This window comes from Simochromis diagramma, unplaced genomic scaffold, assembly GCF_900408965.1.
Source record: "Simochromis diagramma unplaced genomic scaffold, fSimDia1.1 OVJJ01000699.1, whole genome shotgun sequence".
Classification (NCBI taxonomy): Eukaryota; Metazoa; Chordata; class Actinopteri; order Cichliformes; family Cichlidae; genus Simochromis; species Simochromis diagramma.
The window spans coordinates 120,429-132,451 of NW_024387495.1; the positions used below are offsets into that span (position 1 = coordinate 120,429).

The window sequence follows — 12,023 nt, forward strand, 5'->3', positions numbered from 1 at the left end:
AAAAGTCCAGCTGGGATAACCACAGTTACTCAGGGCCTTCTTGATGTTCTTCGGCTGCTGTGTCAGTGGGGATGGTGTTCGCTCTGTGCTGTAGCTTCTTGATGACACCCAGTTTGTGCTCCAGTGGATGATGAGAGTCAAACCTTAGATACTGATCCATATGCGTAGGTTTACGGTACTTTCAGATGTCCCCCATTACTGATGGAAATCTCAGTCTAAGAAGGCTAACCTGCCACTTTTCATATCCTCCCTGGTGAATTTGATGTGTCGGTCCACCGAGTTAATGTGATCCGTGAATTGTGGTACGTCCTGAGATTTGATTTTCAGCCAGGTGTCATCCACATATCTGAACCAGTGACTTGGTGGTGTTCCAGGGTGCCCTGCACAATTTTCAAAACTTTAAGACGTATCTAAATGTTTCCTGGTCAAGGATAAAATCAAATGTGTCAGTCTAGCAGAGAGGTCAGTCATACCTAGCTGTTGATTAATTAAGCCAAACATCCATCCTTGCTCGTGTTTTCAGTGTTGGACATTTTATTTGATGCTCTGGAATTGGTGTGATGAGGCAGGTACACAGACGAAGATTATTGGACGAGCTTTTGGAAAAACAAGAAGTAAATTATGTTTCTTATTGGTTCAATTACTTCATTTAATTAACTGCTGTGGGGAACAGATTTGGATATATGTATGCTGAAGTAAGATGACAACATGAACTTTTGGCTGACTTCAGGTTTGCGGCATTTGATTGGAGTCTGGTCATTTCTGTTATACTGCAGTTAGCAGAGATGGGCAGTAAAGCGTTACTTGTTACTTGTAACGCGTTACTGTAATCTGATTACTTTTTTCAGGTAATGAGTAAAGTAAGGGATTACTATTGCAAAACCGGCAATTCGATTACTGTTACTTTCCCGTAGGAACGCTGCGTTACTGCGTTACTAAAACCGTGATTTTTTTGTGAGAATGTCTCATGACAGTGACGTAAGCGAGTGCGACGTTCGTGACAACAGCTGTGTGCAGATCAACAATGGATCATATATCGAGTGCAGAGAGAGTATGAGCGTGCAGCGTTTAAAGCGTGGAAGTACTGACCTTACTTTGAGTTTGATTCCGTAAAAAGTGACAAAAACATTAGCGTCCATCGTGCGTGGGAAGAAAACTTCTTTTTACAGCGAAAAAAACCCCTAAACAAGCACCGAGTGCGCAACGACGTAATGGGAAACTCACAGAGAAACTCGCGGATTCTTCCACTGACCACGGCACACCTGCACCAGGGTAAACCTCCGCCTACCCACTCCTGCTTTACAGGTGAAAATAGAGCAACAGGACCGCTGAGTCTTTGACTTTATTTATTTTCTGCTGTGCTTTACTTGCATCTATTTGAAAGACTGAGTGTAAACACAAAAAACGATTTTATTTTATGTGCTGGAATGTGCAGAAAATAGGTTTAAATGTTAAACTAATTTCTTCCAGTCAGAGAATGTTGCATATAATTAAATGTTTGCTTGATACATAAAGTTAAAAGGTTAAAACTAATAAAACAAGTTTTAAAAAGAGACTTTTCCATTTGATTACATTTTTATATGATGGATTATGCAGAAAAAGTAGAATTGGGCTGAAAGATCTATCGCTTTATTACCTATTCAGGTTGTAAATTGTGTTTTTAAAAAGTAACTAAGTAACTAAGTAATTAATTACTTTTGAAAATAAGTAATCAGTAAAGTAACGGGATTACTTTTTTGGGGAAGTAATGGGTAATTAGTTACTGATTACTTTTTTCAATTAACTTGACCAACACTGGCAGTTAACTTCTTTATGTCACAAGATGACAAGATTAATAGAGGAACAAACAAGCCTATATGTGGTGTCAGAGGCACAGATGCCGGGCATCATTCGCTCAGAATCGAGGTGGTTTCAAAGACAGGATTGGAAGAGGCAATAAAATGGTCTGGCGTTGGACTGAAGTGAGCACAGCCGATTCACTAAAGATGACAGAGGGTGTAAATGTGTGCATGCATGTGTGAATGTGGAGGGACACTCAATTCAATTCAGTTTTATTTACACAGCACCAAATCACAACAACAGGCGCCTCAGGGTGACCGTTGTTGTCATCGATTCACTCAAAGACCTCCAGATTCCAGCTTTCCATATGCACAGCTCACTCTCCTTTTCCTCCATCTCTTCTGTTCTTGCCATCAGCGCATCAGGAGAAGCAGACTGAGCAGTAATCTCTCGCTCATTCAAACACACACACACACACACACAGACACACACACACACACACAGTTTACACTGTTTGGTCTGGTCTTAGCTAGTGTATATAGGCTTGCATCCCAGTCAGTTTCTCCCACATTGTGCCTGGTGTGTGTGTGTGTGTGTGTGCGTGTGTGTGTGTCTGTGTGTGTGTGTGCGTGCGTGCGTGCGTGCGTGTGCGTGCGTGCGTGTGCGTGCGTGCGTGTGTGTGCGTGCGTGTGTGTGTGTGTGTGTGTGTGCGTGTGTGTGTGTGCGTGTGTGTGTGCGTGTGTGTGCGTGCGTGTGTGTGCGTGTGTGTGTGTGTGTGTGTGTGTGTGTGTGTGTGTGTGTGTGTGTGTGTGTGTGCGTGTGTGTGCGTGTGTGTGTGTGCTGCTCGCTCTGGACCATGAGGAATCCTCCCCATGATGGCTCAGAGGAGGAGCTGCAGTCAGACTGAATGTGATCCGTGTGTTTCAGAGAGGACAGCTTCGGTTATTTGCTCTCCTCCTGGCCCAGCACCGTTGTCACACTGAGTATTATGGATTTTAATCTAATTACATCCACAGACGAGCCCCTTCATCTGCTCACTCAGTGGCTCGTCTCTTACAGCTACTTAATTACAGGCTGTGCTTGTGCGAGATCTTAATAAAAGTTTGTGACAGGTTTAGTTGAACACACTGAAACGTTGCTTCCAGCTGCTAAATTACTCTTTCATCTTCTGCAGTCGGAGAGAAAAGAGTCTTTCAAACTCAGGTGACTCCAGTAATCCATAAGAAATGTGAATAACTTTCATTGATATGTGCAAAAATACAGAAACTCTGAATATTCCTGTTTAAAACTGAATATTTTACTTTTGTTTCATATTTATTTTGTTTTTCATTCCTTTCTTTGACTTGTATTTTTACCGTTCTTGAATATCTGCTAGTACTGAGTTTGATTCACTATTTAACAATAGCTGAGTTTGAAATAGGTGGAAATTCTGCTGCTGCTGAAGACATTTATGTTGGAACAGAAAGCAAACAGCCTCCAATGTTTCATCTTAACTAGAACAAAGTGTTTGGGTTCAGTGCATGACTTTGTCTTTGCCCCTCACTTCACATTATTGTAAAGGTTGTGAAACTGATGGGAGATCTTTTTTCTCTTCCTCTGGCTCTTGACGAAGGCGCTCGCACTTTCTCTCTCCCCTTATCTTTCCTGCTTGGCTTTCTCATGTCTCTGTCTAGTCTTGTCTGCTTCTCTCCTGGAAGAGTCTCACAAAACTTCTCTAAAACCTAAAAGAGGAATTATGGATTTGATCAACTGGTCCCTGAATGCAACTGACACCCTCCTCTCGACGAGAAGCCTGGGAGAGCCCATTGAAGACATCTATCATTTTGGAACCATGATAACGGGGTTCTTGCTGATCGGCCCTGGCTTATCGAAGAATAAAGAAAGCGGAAACAGCCGATCAAATCCCCACAAGGCTGCCCGCTGATTGGAACGATGGAGCGAGCCGTGGCTTCTCAGAATGGGCTCATCAGACGCAGCACGGAGGACATCTTGGAGAAGCTTGCGGCTGCTGTGAGTGCTGAGACTCTGACAACATCGTGGAGAGGCTCACGGCTGCCGTGAACACTCGTGCTCTATGAGCAAACTGGATAACATCTCAGTATGGATGGATAACATCGTGGAGCGGATCACTGCTCTCCAACGGGAATGGTGAGGAACCAGTGATGGACATTAGATCGACTGTGAAATTGACATGCAGGGGTTCACACTAAAGCAAGAACACCACCACTATTTCATGCGGCTACCATATCAGCGCCAGCTGTGGTCTCAAGGCTGGAGCTGAACATAACAAACTGTGTTTAGATTCTTCGTTCCAAACGCCCTCGTGTGCTTATCTCCGAGGCTGAGTCGGACGGCGGGTCTGGGCCCGGCGCTGGATGAATAGCTGCAGGGCAGGATGGCTGTGTCTGCATCGGCTTACTTCTCACCCCTCACCCACCCCTGTTGCCTGTGACATGCTTCATGGTGTTGTGATGTGGACGTTTATGCGCTCTTTGTGCAGAAGAGTTTGTTTGTTTCCTGTTCTCATGCTGTCCCCCACAGGAGCCCAGCATGAGTAGAGGTCTCTTTTCCCCCTCCTCGACTACTGTATTTTACATTTCAGTGTTTTTCAATAATACTACCGGTCTCCGACCTGTCTCCCCATTCTGCTGCAGGGCAGCTTGCATGTGACAAATACAGGCTTTCTTGAGATTCCTTAAAGTTTATCATACAAGCTAACATTTATTCATAGCTTCAGTTCAGGCTGCTGCCACTTTAATATTTGATTTGATATACCTTTATTAGTCCCACAAGGGGAAATTTCATAAGGCTGCCGACCTATTGCACGCAATGGCGGCACCATCTTACCCTCCGACCATACATACATTACACAAAACATCACATGGGGAAGACAGGTCAGAGAGGTATAACAATGGAAAATGCACCACATGAGGAAAGATAAGGAGAAAAAAATAACTCCCCCCAGACTGAGCTCCAACAGGGAGATCAGTTTGAGAACAGAAAAAAACACCTCTGCACATGAAAAAAACTCTAAATACACCAAAGAAACACATGACAAGCTACAGGGGGGGGTAAAGGGTGAGAGACAGCCGAATTAGACAGCACATCCGGACCTGCAGCCTGTGCGCTGGTCTCCTTGATCCACCGTCAGCATCGGAAGGGAATAAGCGTCGAAGGCGTTTGGAAAGGGAGGGGGGATGAGTGTGTGCATATCAGTGTATATGTATGTGTGTGTGTCCAGAGTTCAGCTGAGACAGTGTCCTTCGCCCTGCTAGGCTAAGTAAACAGTCTTCCAGCCAACCCAGGTGGCCTTGAATGGAATGGGAAGGAACAGTCTAAACACAATCGTTATCAGGGAGTTTTTGTTCGGCTCCAGCCTTGCAACCGCAGCTGGCGCCGAAAGGGTATCCGCATGAAGTGATGGTGCTTTTTACTTTAGTGCGAACAACTCATATGAATTTCAAAGCTGTTCTACTGTTCAACACTGGTCTCTCAATCTCCCGTTGGAGAGCCGTGAGCTTTCTATGATGTTATCCAAACTTACGTTCCGTGATGTTGTTGTTCTTTTTGCTCAAAGAGCAGGTTCTGAGAACTCACGACCGCAGTGCACTTCCCAAGATGTGATCGAATTTGCGCTCAAAGGTGTTATTCGAGCTAGCCCCTCCAGATGTAATCCAGTTTTTCACTCAGAGGTCTTGTTCTGAGTATTCACGGCAGCCGTGCGTTCTCCAAGATCTTATCCATGCTGCACTCAATGAGCCCTTTCTGAGAAGTCGCGCCTCGTCCCATCGTTTCAATCCCAGCGGGCAGCCTTGTGGGGGTTTGAACAGCCGGTTCCACTTTCTTAATTCTTTGATAAGTCAGGGCCAAGCCAGCTCCGATCAACAAGAACCCTGTTATCATGGTTCAGAATAGGTAGATATCTTCAGCAGTCAGGCTCACCCGAGTCCAGACTTCTCGTTGAGAAGGGGTGTCAATTGCATTAAGAGACCAGTTGATCAAATCCATAATTCTCTTTTAGGTTTTAGAGAACAGACTGTGAGAGAATGTTCCAGGGAAAAGTGATACAAAAAAATACGAGACTAGACAAGGACACAAGAGGCTAACCAGGGAAGCTAAGGGAGAGGAGGAGGAGAGGAGAAAAGTGCGCCCGCCTTCGTCAAGAGCAAGAGCTTTTGTATGTATGCATCCACAAAGGAAGCATTATCCAATCAGAGAATACTAACTGGTGAACACAGTGAGGGGCCACGTCAAAGAGGGGCCGTGGACACCATCCATAACAATAATAATAATAATGGATTGGATTTATATAGCGCTTTTCAAGGCACCCAAAGCGCTTTACAATACCACTATTCATTCACTCTCACATTCATACACTGGTGGAGGCAAGCTACAGTTGTAGCCACAGCTGCCCTGGGGCAGACTGACAGAAGCGAGGCTGCCATATCGCGCCATCGGCCCCTCTGGCCAACACCAGTAGGCAAGTAGGGTAAAGTGTCTTGCCCAAGGACACAACAACCAGGACAGAGAGCCCAGGGATCGAACCGGCGACCTTCCGGTTACAGATGCGATTCCCAACCCCCTGAGCCACGGTCACATTAACAATACGTTTAATGTTTTTAATGAATGTTTATCATTGAGTCGTTTAGGTGACAGTGTCTGTAAGGTAAATATCTCTCTCTTCTAAAAAAGTCTTGATGTCCTTCCCGGCGTTGTGTTCAATACCACAAACATGTAGAGGCACAGCCTCATGTTTCATATCACTGAAGTGGACAGCTGTTGGATAATCACTTGGATAATATGTTCGCTCTTCCTATGTTTTCATTTGATGCAGTAGTTTTTCCATTTCCACACCTACTAGCACAGCAGGTAGGTGTGGAAATAACAACAATATTTTAACACTAAGAAGTTCGTCTACACATTTCTCCTCTCAGTTTAGGAGGTTGACTTTTTATTTAGTCACTGCAGGCCTTCACACATCAAACCGAGCTTAAAAACAGTAACACATGAAAGACAGTCCGGTTTTTATTAAACAGACGAAAGAGGCAAAACTGTTTGCCGTAGTCTTTGAGGTTGAAGTGGGTCTGTGTTTTTTGTCTTGTGTTCAGCATTGGAACAAATGCAGGTGTCGAAGAGTTACGGTCGTGGTACTTCAGCATCAAGCTACCACTAGAGAAGACAAGCGAGCATAAAGCTGTAACATGCTGTGGCAGCTCATTTCAAATTCAGTGCTTCTATCAGCTCAACACTAATTCAAACACAAACCGTTTGTGTGCGGTTTGTCTCACAGTGTATTGCAGCTGAAGGTCCAGCTGCTGTATCTGACAGGGAGAGAAAAGACAGAGAGCTAAGTTCACTCAGAGATGGAGACAGATAAGAAAGAAGGAGAGGAGAGAGCTTAGAGTTAAAGCATGCTCAGTGGGGTTTGATAAAGTGTAAATTTAAGCTTACACTTAAGTCCTCGTGTTTTTAAATCAGATATTGGTTTGTTTTCATGTTGCAAACTAAGCTGGATTAAATGTTTTAATCAAAGGTCCTCATAGGTTGGTTTGCTGTTCTGTCATGGGTTTGCTGAATGGACTGATTCTTACGCAGTGCTTCTCCTCTCTCAGTATTCAAAGCTGTTAATACAACCCGCCACATTCACTCTCTTCTATGATTTTAAGTGCTTACTGACTAACATTCACACTCTGGTGGAGCAACTTAGACATATTTTAACATGCAGACTAGGGGAATCGAACCACCGACCTTTCGACCAGTAGAGGACCTGCTCAACCTCCTGAGCTACAGCCGCCCTAGTTTACCACAGAGTCAAAGTAATGAACAGTGTGTGGCTGGTGCTCAGTGGCTGTGCTGCTCATGGTCAGAGTCAGGCTACATAAAAGGCTTTTCCCTCCTCACCATCTTCATACAGTCTAATATAAACACAGCATGAACAGTGCAGAGGACAAACACCAGGACAGCTCATAAAACATCTGCTCACATCTGGTTGAATTCAGGTGTGTAAATCCACAAAGAGCAGAGACCAGCTGATCACAGCCTGTAGACTAGGACCGGAGCTCTCAGTAGAAATTATTGTGCGCTGTGTCCCCACACTGAGCCATCAATCCCACTTCAGCCACTTCCCTGCTCATTTTCCTGTTGGAGGCAAAGTCAGCCTTTAAAATGTAACAGAAAATAAAGCTGTTTATTATTCCCCCTCTTTCTCTCTGATCAGGTTCTATTTCACTGCTTCAACTTGGTTCAGAGTTCAATCACAATGAACGAGTAGACTAACATAATTTTGTTTTTCTATCTACTAATATTACTTCAGAAGTGTACTTTTACTTGAGTAAAGAAGTTGTTTAAGTATTTTAACTTTTACCGGAGTACTTTTTAACACAGCTCAGCTGTACTTGCAACCTTTGCTCGGCACCATTGTTTGTGGAATCGATACAGAGAGGATCTCCCAGTTTTCTTTTGAAAGTAATTCATCACGTTTGAAACACTGAGTTTCCTCAGCCCTGTGATGACTTGAACAAATCTCATTCCCCCCAGTTTATTTCATATCTGTTACGAGGACAATGTGGTCTGTTTATGAAAATTCCAGTGGAGATGGTCCAAACGTCTCGGGTCTTCTTGTCTCCCAACGATGTGAGGTCAGAGGTTGGGAAGGCCGTCTGACTCCACAGCCCACAGCCAAAGGGATCCACTGTCTCTGTGAGGCTTGATTTGCCTTTGCAAACAACAGTACAGGAAGGAGCAGCGTTTACAGAGAGACATTATCTGCCCACCGTGGTCACAGAATATAGTCACAACATTATGTATAAAACATGTGGAGTATAGTAAAACAAGTATATCTTGTATGGAAAGATTATATGGAGGCAGAACAGGATACCGTGGAGCTTTTATTCAATCAGATCAGCTCGACACAGAGAAGAGCAGAACTCTGCATCGCACACTGGAGGCCTTTGTTCTGGAGTCACTGCAGGGACACACAGAGGAACTCGTACTGTTGTTGGACTGGCATCCAGATCCCTGCAGCCTCAGCAGTGTGTGTGTGTGTGTGTGTGTGTGTGTGTGTGTGTGTGTGTGTGTGTGTGTGTGTGTGTGTGTGTGTGTGTGTGTGTGTGCGTACTTGTCTTCTGCCTGTCAGAGCACTTTGTAAATCCTTTCTTTCTTACAGTTGGATATTTCTTGTTGTCATGATGTTTTTTTTTCATAGCTGTTGTCATTCTCACGTCTGTTGTGTGTTGATGATAATACTCATGAACCAGTTCTGCCTTCTGTAGTCATAACGACACAACTTTGCTTTACAGGATTACAAATATGTGTTATTGTGTTGTAAGCAGTGCCTGCCATGAAGTGTCCTGTTAACAAAAGCTGAGAGGCTAGCAGCTTTCTTTTGGTTGCTGTTGGATTAACTTGTTTTATTTGATGGGAGACTGACAGCAAACCAGTGTGCTAAACAAACCATTCGCTGCTCTGTTTATTGTGAGTTAACAGGCAAAGTGACTCTCTGCAGAGGAGGTTCACTTACTAAACAGCAGTGCAGGGACTAATTAAGTAACGCGTTACAGTAACTACGTTATTATTGTGGTAACGAGCACGGTAACTAGTTATTATGCCAAAACCAGGAACGCGTTAATCGTTACTGGGATTTAGATAGGCTCGTTATCCGTTTGTGTGGTGGCATCGCGGAGCTTCCACAGATTCAGTAACTTTAGCAAGTGGTGGAGGCCAGCAGGTGGAGGAGGGAAAGGGGAGGCAGAAGAAAAAGAGACCCGAGGCGGCCTCCGGTCCAAGTGTGAACTGAACTTCAGGTAAGAAGTTATGAGCTGCAGTCTATCTGGGTCAGATTTAAACCAAGTTTAGGTGGAGTTTATTTTCCTTATGCTGACTTTTTACAGTCAGTTACAATAACTCGTACTGTGTACTAGCTAGCATGAACTATATTTTGTTCATAAGGTTAGTTAGTAGAGTTGCCAACCGTCCCCTAAAAAGCGGAATCATCTGGTATTCAGAGAAAATATTACGCGTTTTGTGTTGAGGTGAAAAGGAACAGTTTGTCCCGGACTTCAGCTACAATGAAAAAGACACAAATCTGGAGTTATTCTGTGTCTTTGCTGCACAGCTGCCTCTTCTCTCTCTCCTGTTTCTACTTCAATCATGAAACTGATCAATGATCAGCTGATCGTCTTTTCTCTCTTGTTTGTTTATCGCCCACTTTGCGCCAGAAAGAGGAAACCAGCGGATGTCGCGCTAAACAACAGCAGCACGTTTAAGCTTGATCAGCTGTTGTTAGAATTTATTTAATATTAATTTCTAGTATCAGCTGATGTTTGCTGGAGCCACAGCTGTAAAGCTGCTGCTCATGATGTCGGTTTGGATATGTGGTGAGAGGGAAACATGAAGATGAAACCAGGAGATGTCCTTACTGAATCATCAGAGCTGAACAGGTGATGGAGAAACAGGTTTACCTTTTAGGTGACATGAATGAGTTGAAGTTATGAACTGTTTCTGAGAGACAAATAACACCAGGATAATTTTCTAAGTAGCTGACAGCTGGTAACTGTGCAGGTGCGGATCTAGCAAAGTGTTGCCAGGGGGCAGGTAGAGCATTAACAGGGAGAGGGGGGCACAAAGAAATACTTTTCTTTCTTATTCTCATTTAAAATGTCTCGCTTTTATTAAATAATTATCTGAAGCTTACAACCAAAGTTTTTATCTGATGTAAAATGTACAGAAATCATATATATACCATCAAGACAGTATACATCACTGTCACAACAGCGTTTGTTTTCATTCAAAGGCTTTATGATTTTTCCTATAATGGTGGGCTGGTCTCTAGTCAAAACGCCCGGGCCGATTTTTTGTCCCAGTCCAGCCATGTATGCAGCTCATCTGGAGTCTGGTGTTACCTGCATCTTCCTATTCAGAAGGCAGAATTTCCGAGTTCTGAGTACAATCAAAGCACCATGACTGCAGTTTTTGTGTTGGATGTAAAAAGCACACATGACACTGTGACGTAGGCTAGAATCATGGCAGCAGTCAATGACGATCCAGGTGTGGGATTTCTCTCGTGGAAATATGCACATTATCTTTTCCTTTCTATTGGTAGGTGGCACAGTGCACTGTGGCAAGTAAGCAAGCTAGAAGACTGGCAATCTGGCTGGGTATCCAGTTACGGAAGCAACACATTAACAAGAGAATTCTGAGTAAAACCAAAGCTACTTTGAACTCTGACAGTCGCTTCAACTGAAAAAAGCAGGATTTTCCCACAGGACTCACATGAGGATGAAACTGTAGAGAAGGATCCATTTTCACAGCTAAGTTAATGGATTTCTCATATGGAGCCAGAAAGGGATGCAGGGGGGGCTGCTAGTGCAACTGGGTATAAACAACATGACTTCTGCCTTATTCTCATTAAACTTCAACCGATTTAGTGCAATCTCCTGATGCAGTCAAGGACAGGCTGGACAGAGGATGCACCAGTGCTTCAGTGGAAAATACACTTGAAAGTTGTTTGCATAACAACGAAAGGAAACATTATGTCTCAGAAAAATAGTGCCACTTCCGTTTTGTGACGTTATGCCCAAGCTGTAGCTCATGTGGTGATTCTTCGTACTCTTTTCAAAGGTTTTATTATTTGCTCTTAAAGCTCTCCATGGTTTGGCTTCAGGTTACACTTCAGATCTGCTTAGCCTGCACCTCCCACTCGAACTCTGCGCTCCTCCAGTCAGATGCTTTTATTAGCTCCACGCTCCCAGTTAAAATCTAGAAGCGACAGATCTGAAAACTCTGCATCACCAATTTTCACATTGACATCAGATAAACCAGAAGCTAAAACAGGATCCAGAGTGGGCCCACGTTCCTGACTGGGACCACTTACAGATTGAAATAGATTAAGAGTCCACTATATCTCCTTCACCAGAGGCTCCAAACTAACATGGATATTAAAGTCCCAACAATTTAACCATAATTTCACCCGAGAGACAGAAGTCAGTTAAAAAGTCCCTATTAAATGTTGGTGAAAGGTGAACTGTCACATAACAGCGCAGGAGAGTGACTCGAAAAGGTTTCATTCAAAGCAGCAGAAAGAGACGGGAGGTGACGACTGTTTACGGGCAAAGTTCAGTGGCTCGACCTCCACCACGACCCGCGGATTAAGGCTGGACTCACCAGGAGACATCCAGGTGTCAGTGACGCAAAGTAAATCCAGTCCATGGGACGTGAAGAACAAAAGTACTGTTTGTGACTAATCT

General features: G+C 43.9%; 1 protein-coding gene across 1 annotated transcript in view; it reads left to right on the plus strand.

Moving 5' to 3' along the window:
- LOC120725645 (RNA binding protein fox-1 homolog 1-like) overlaps positions 1-12,023 on the plus strand; it is a 293,134-nt gene that overhangs the window by 117,824 nt on the left and 163,287 nt on the right. The window lies entirely within an intron of this gene.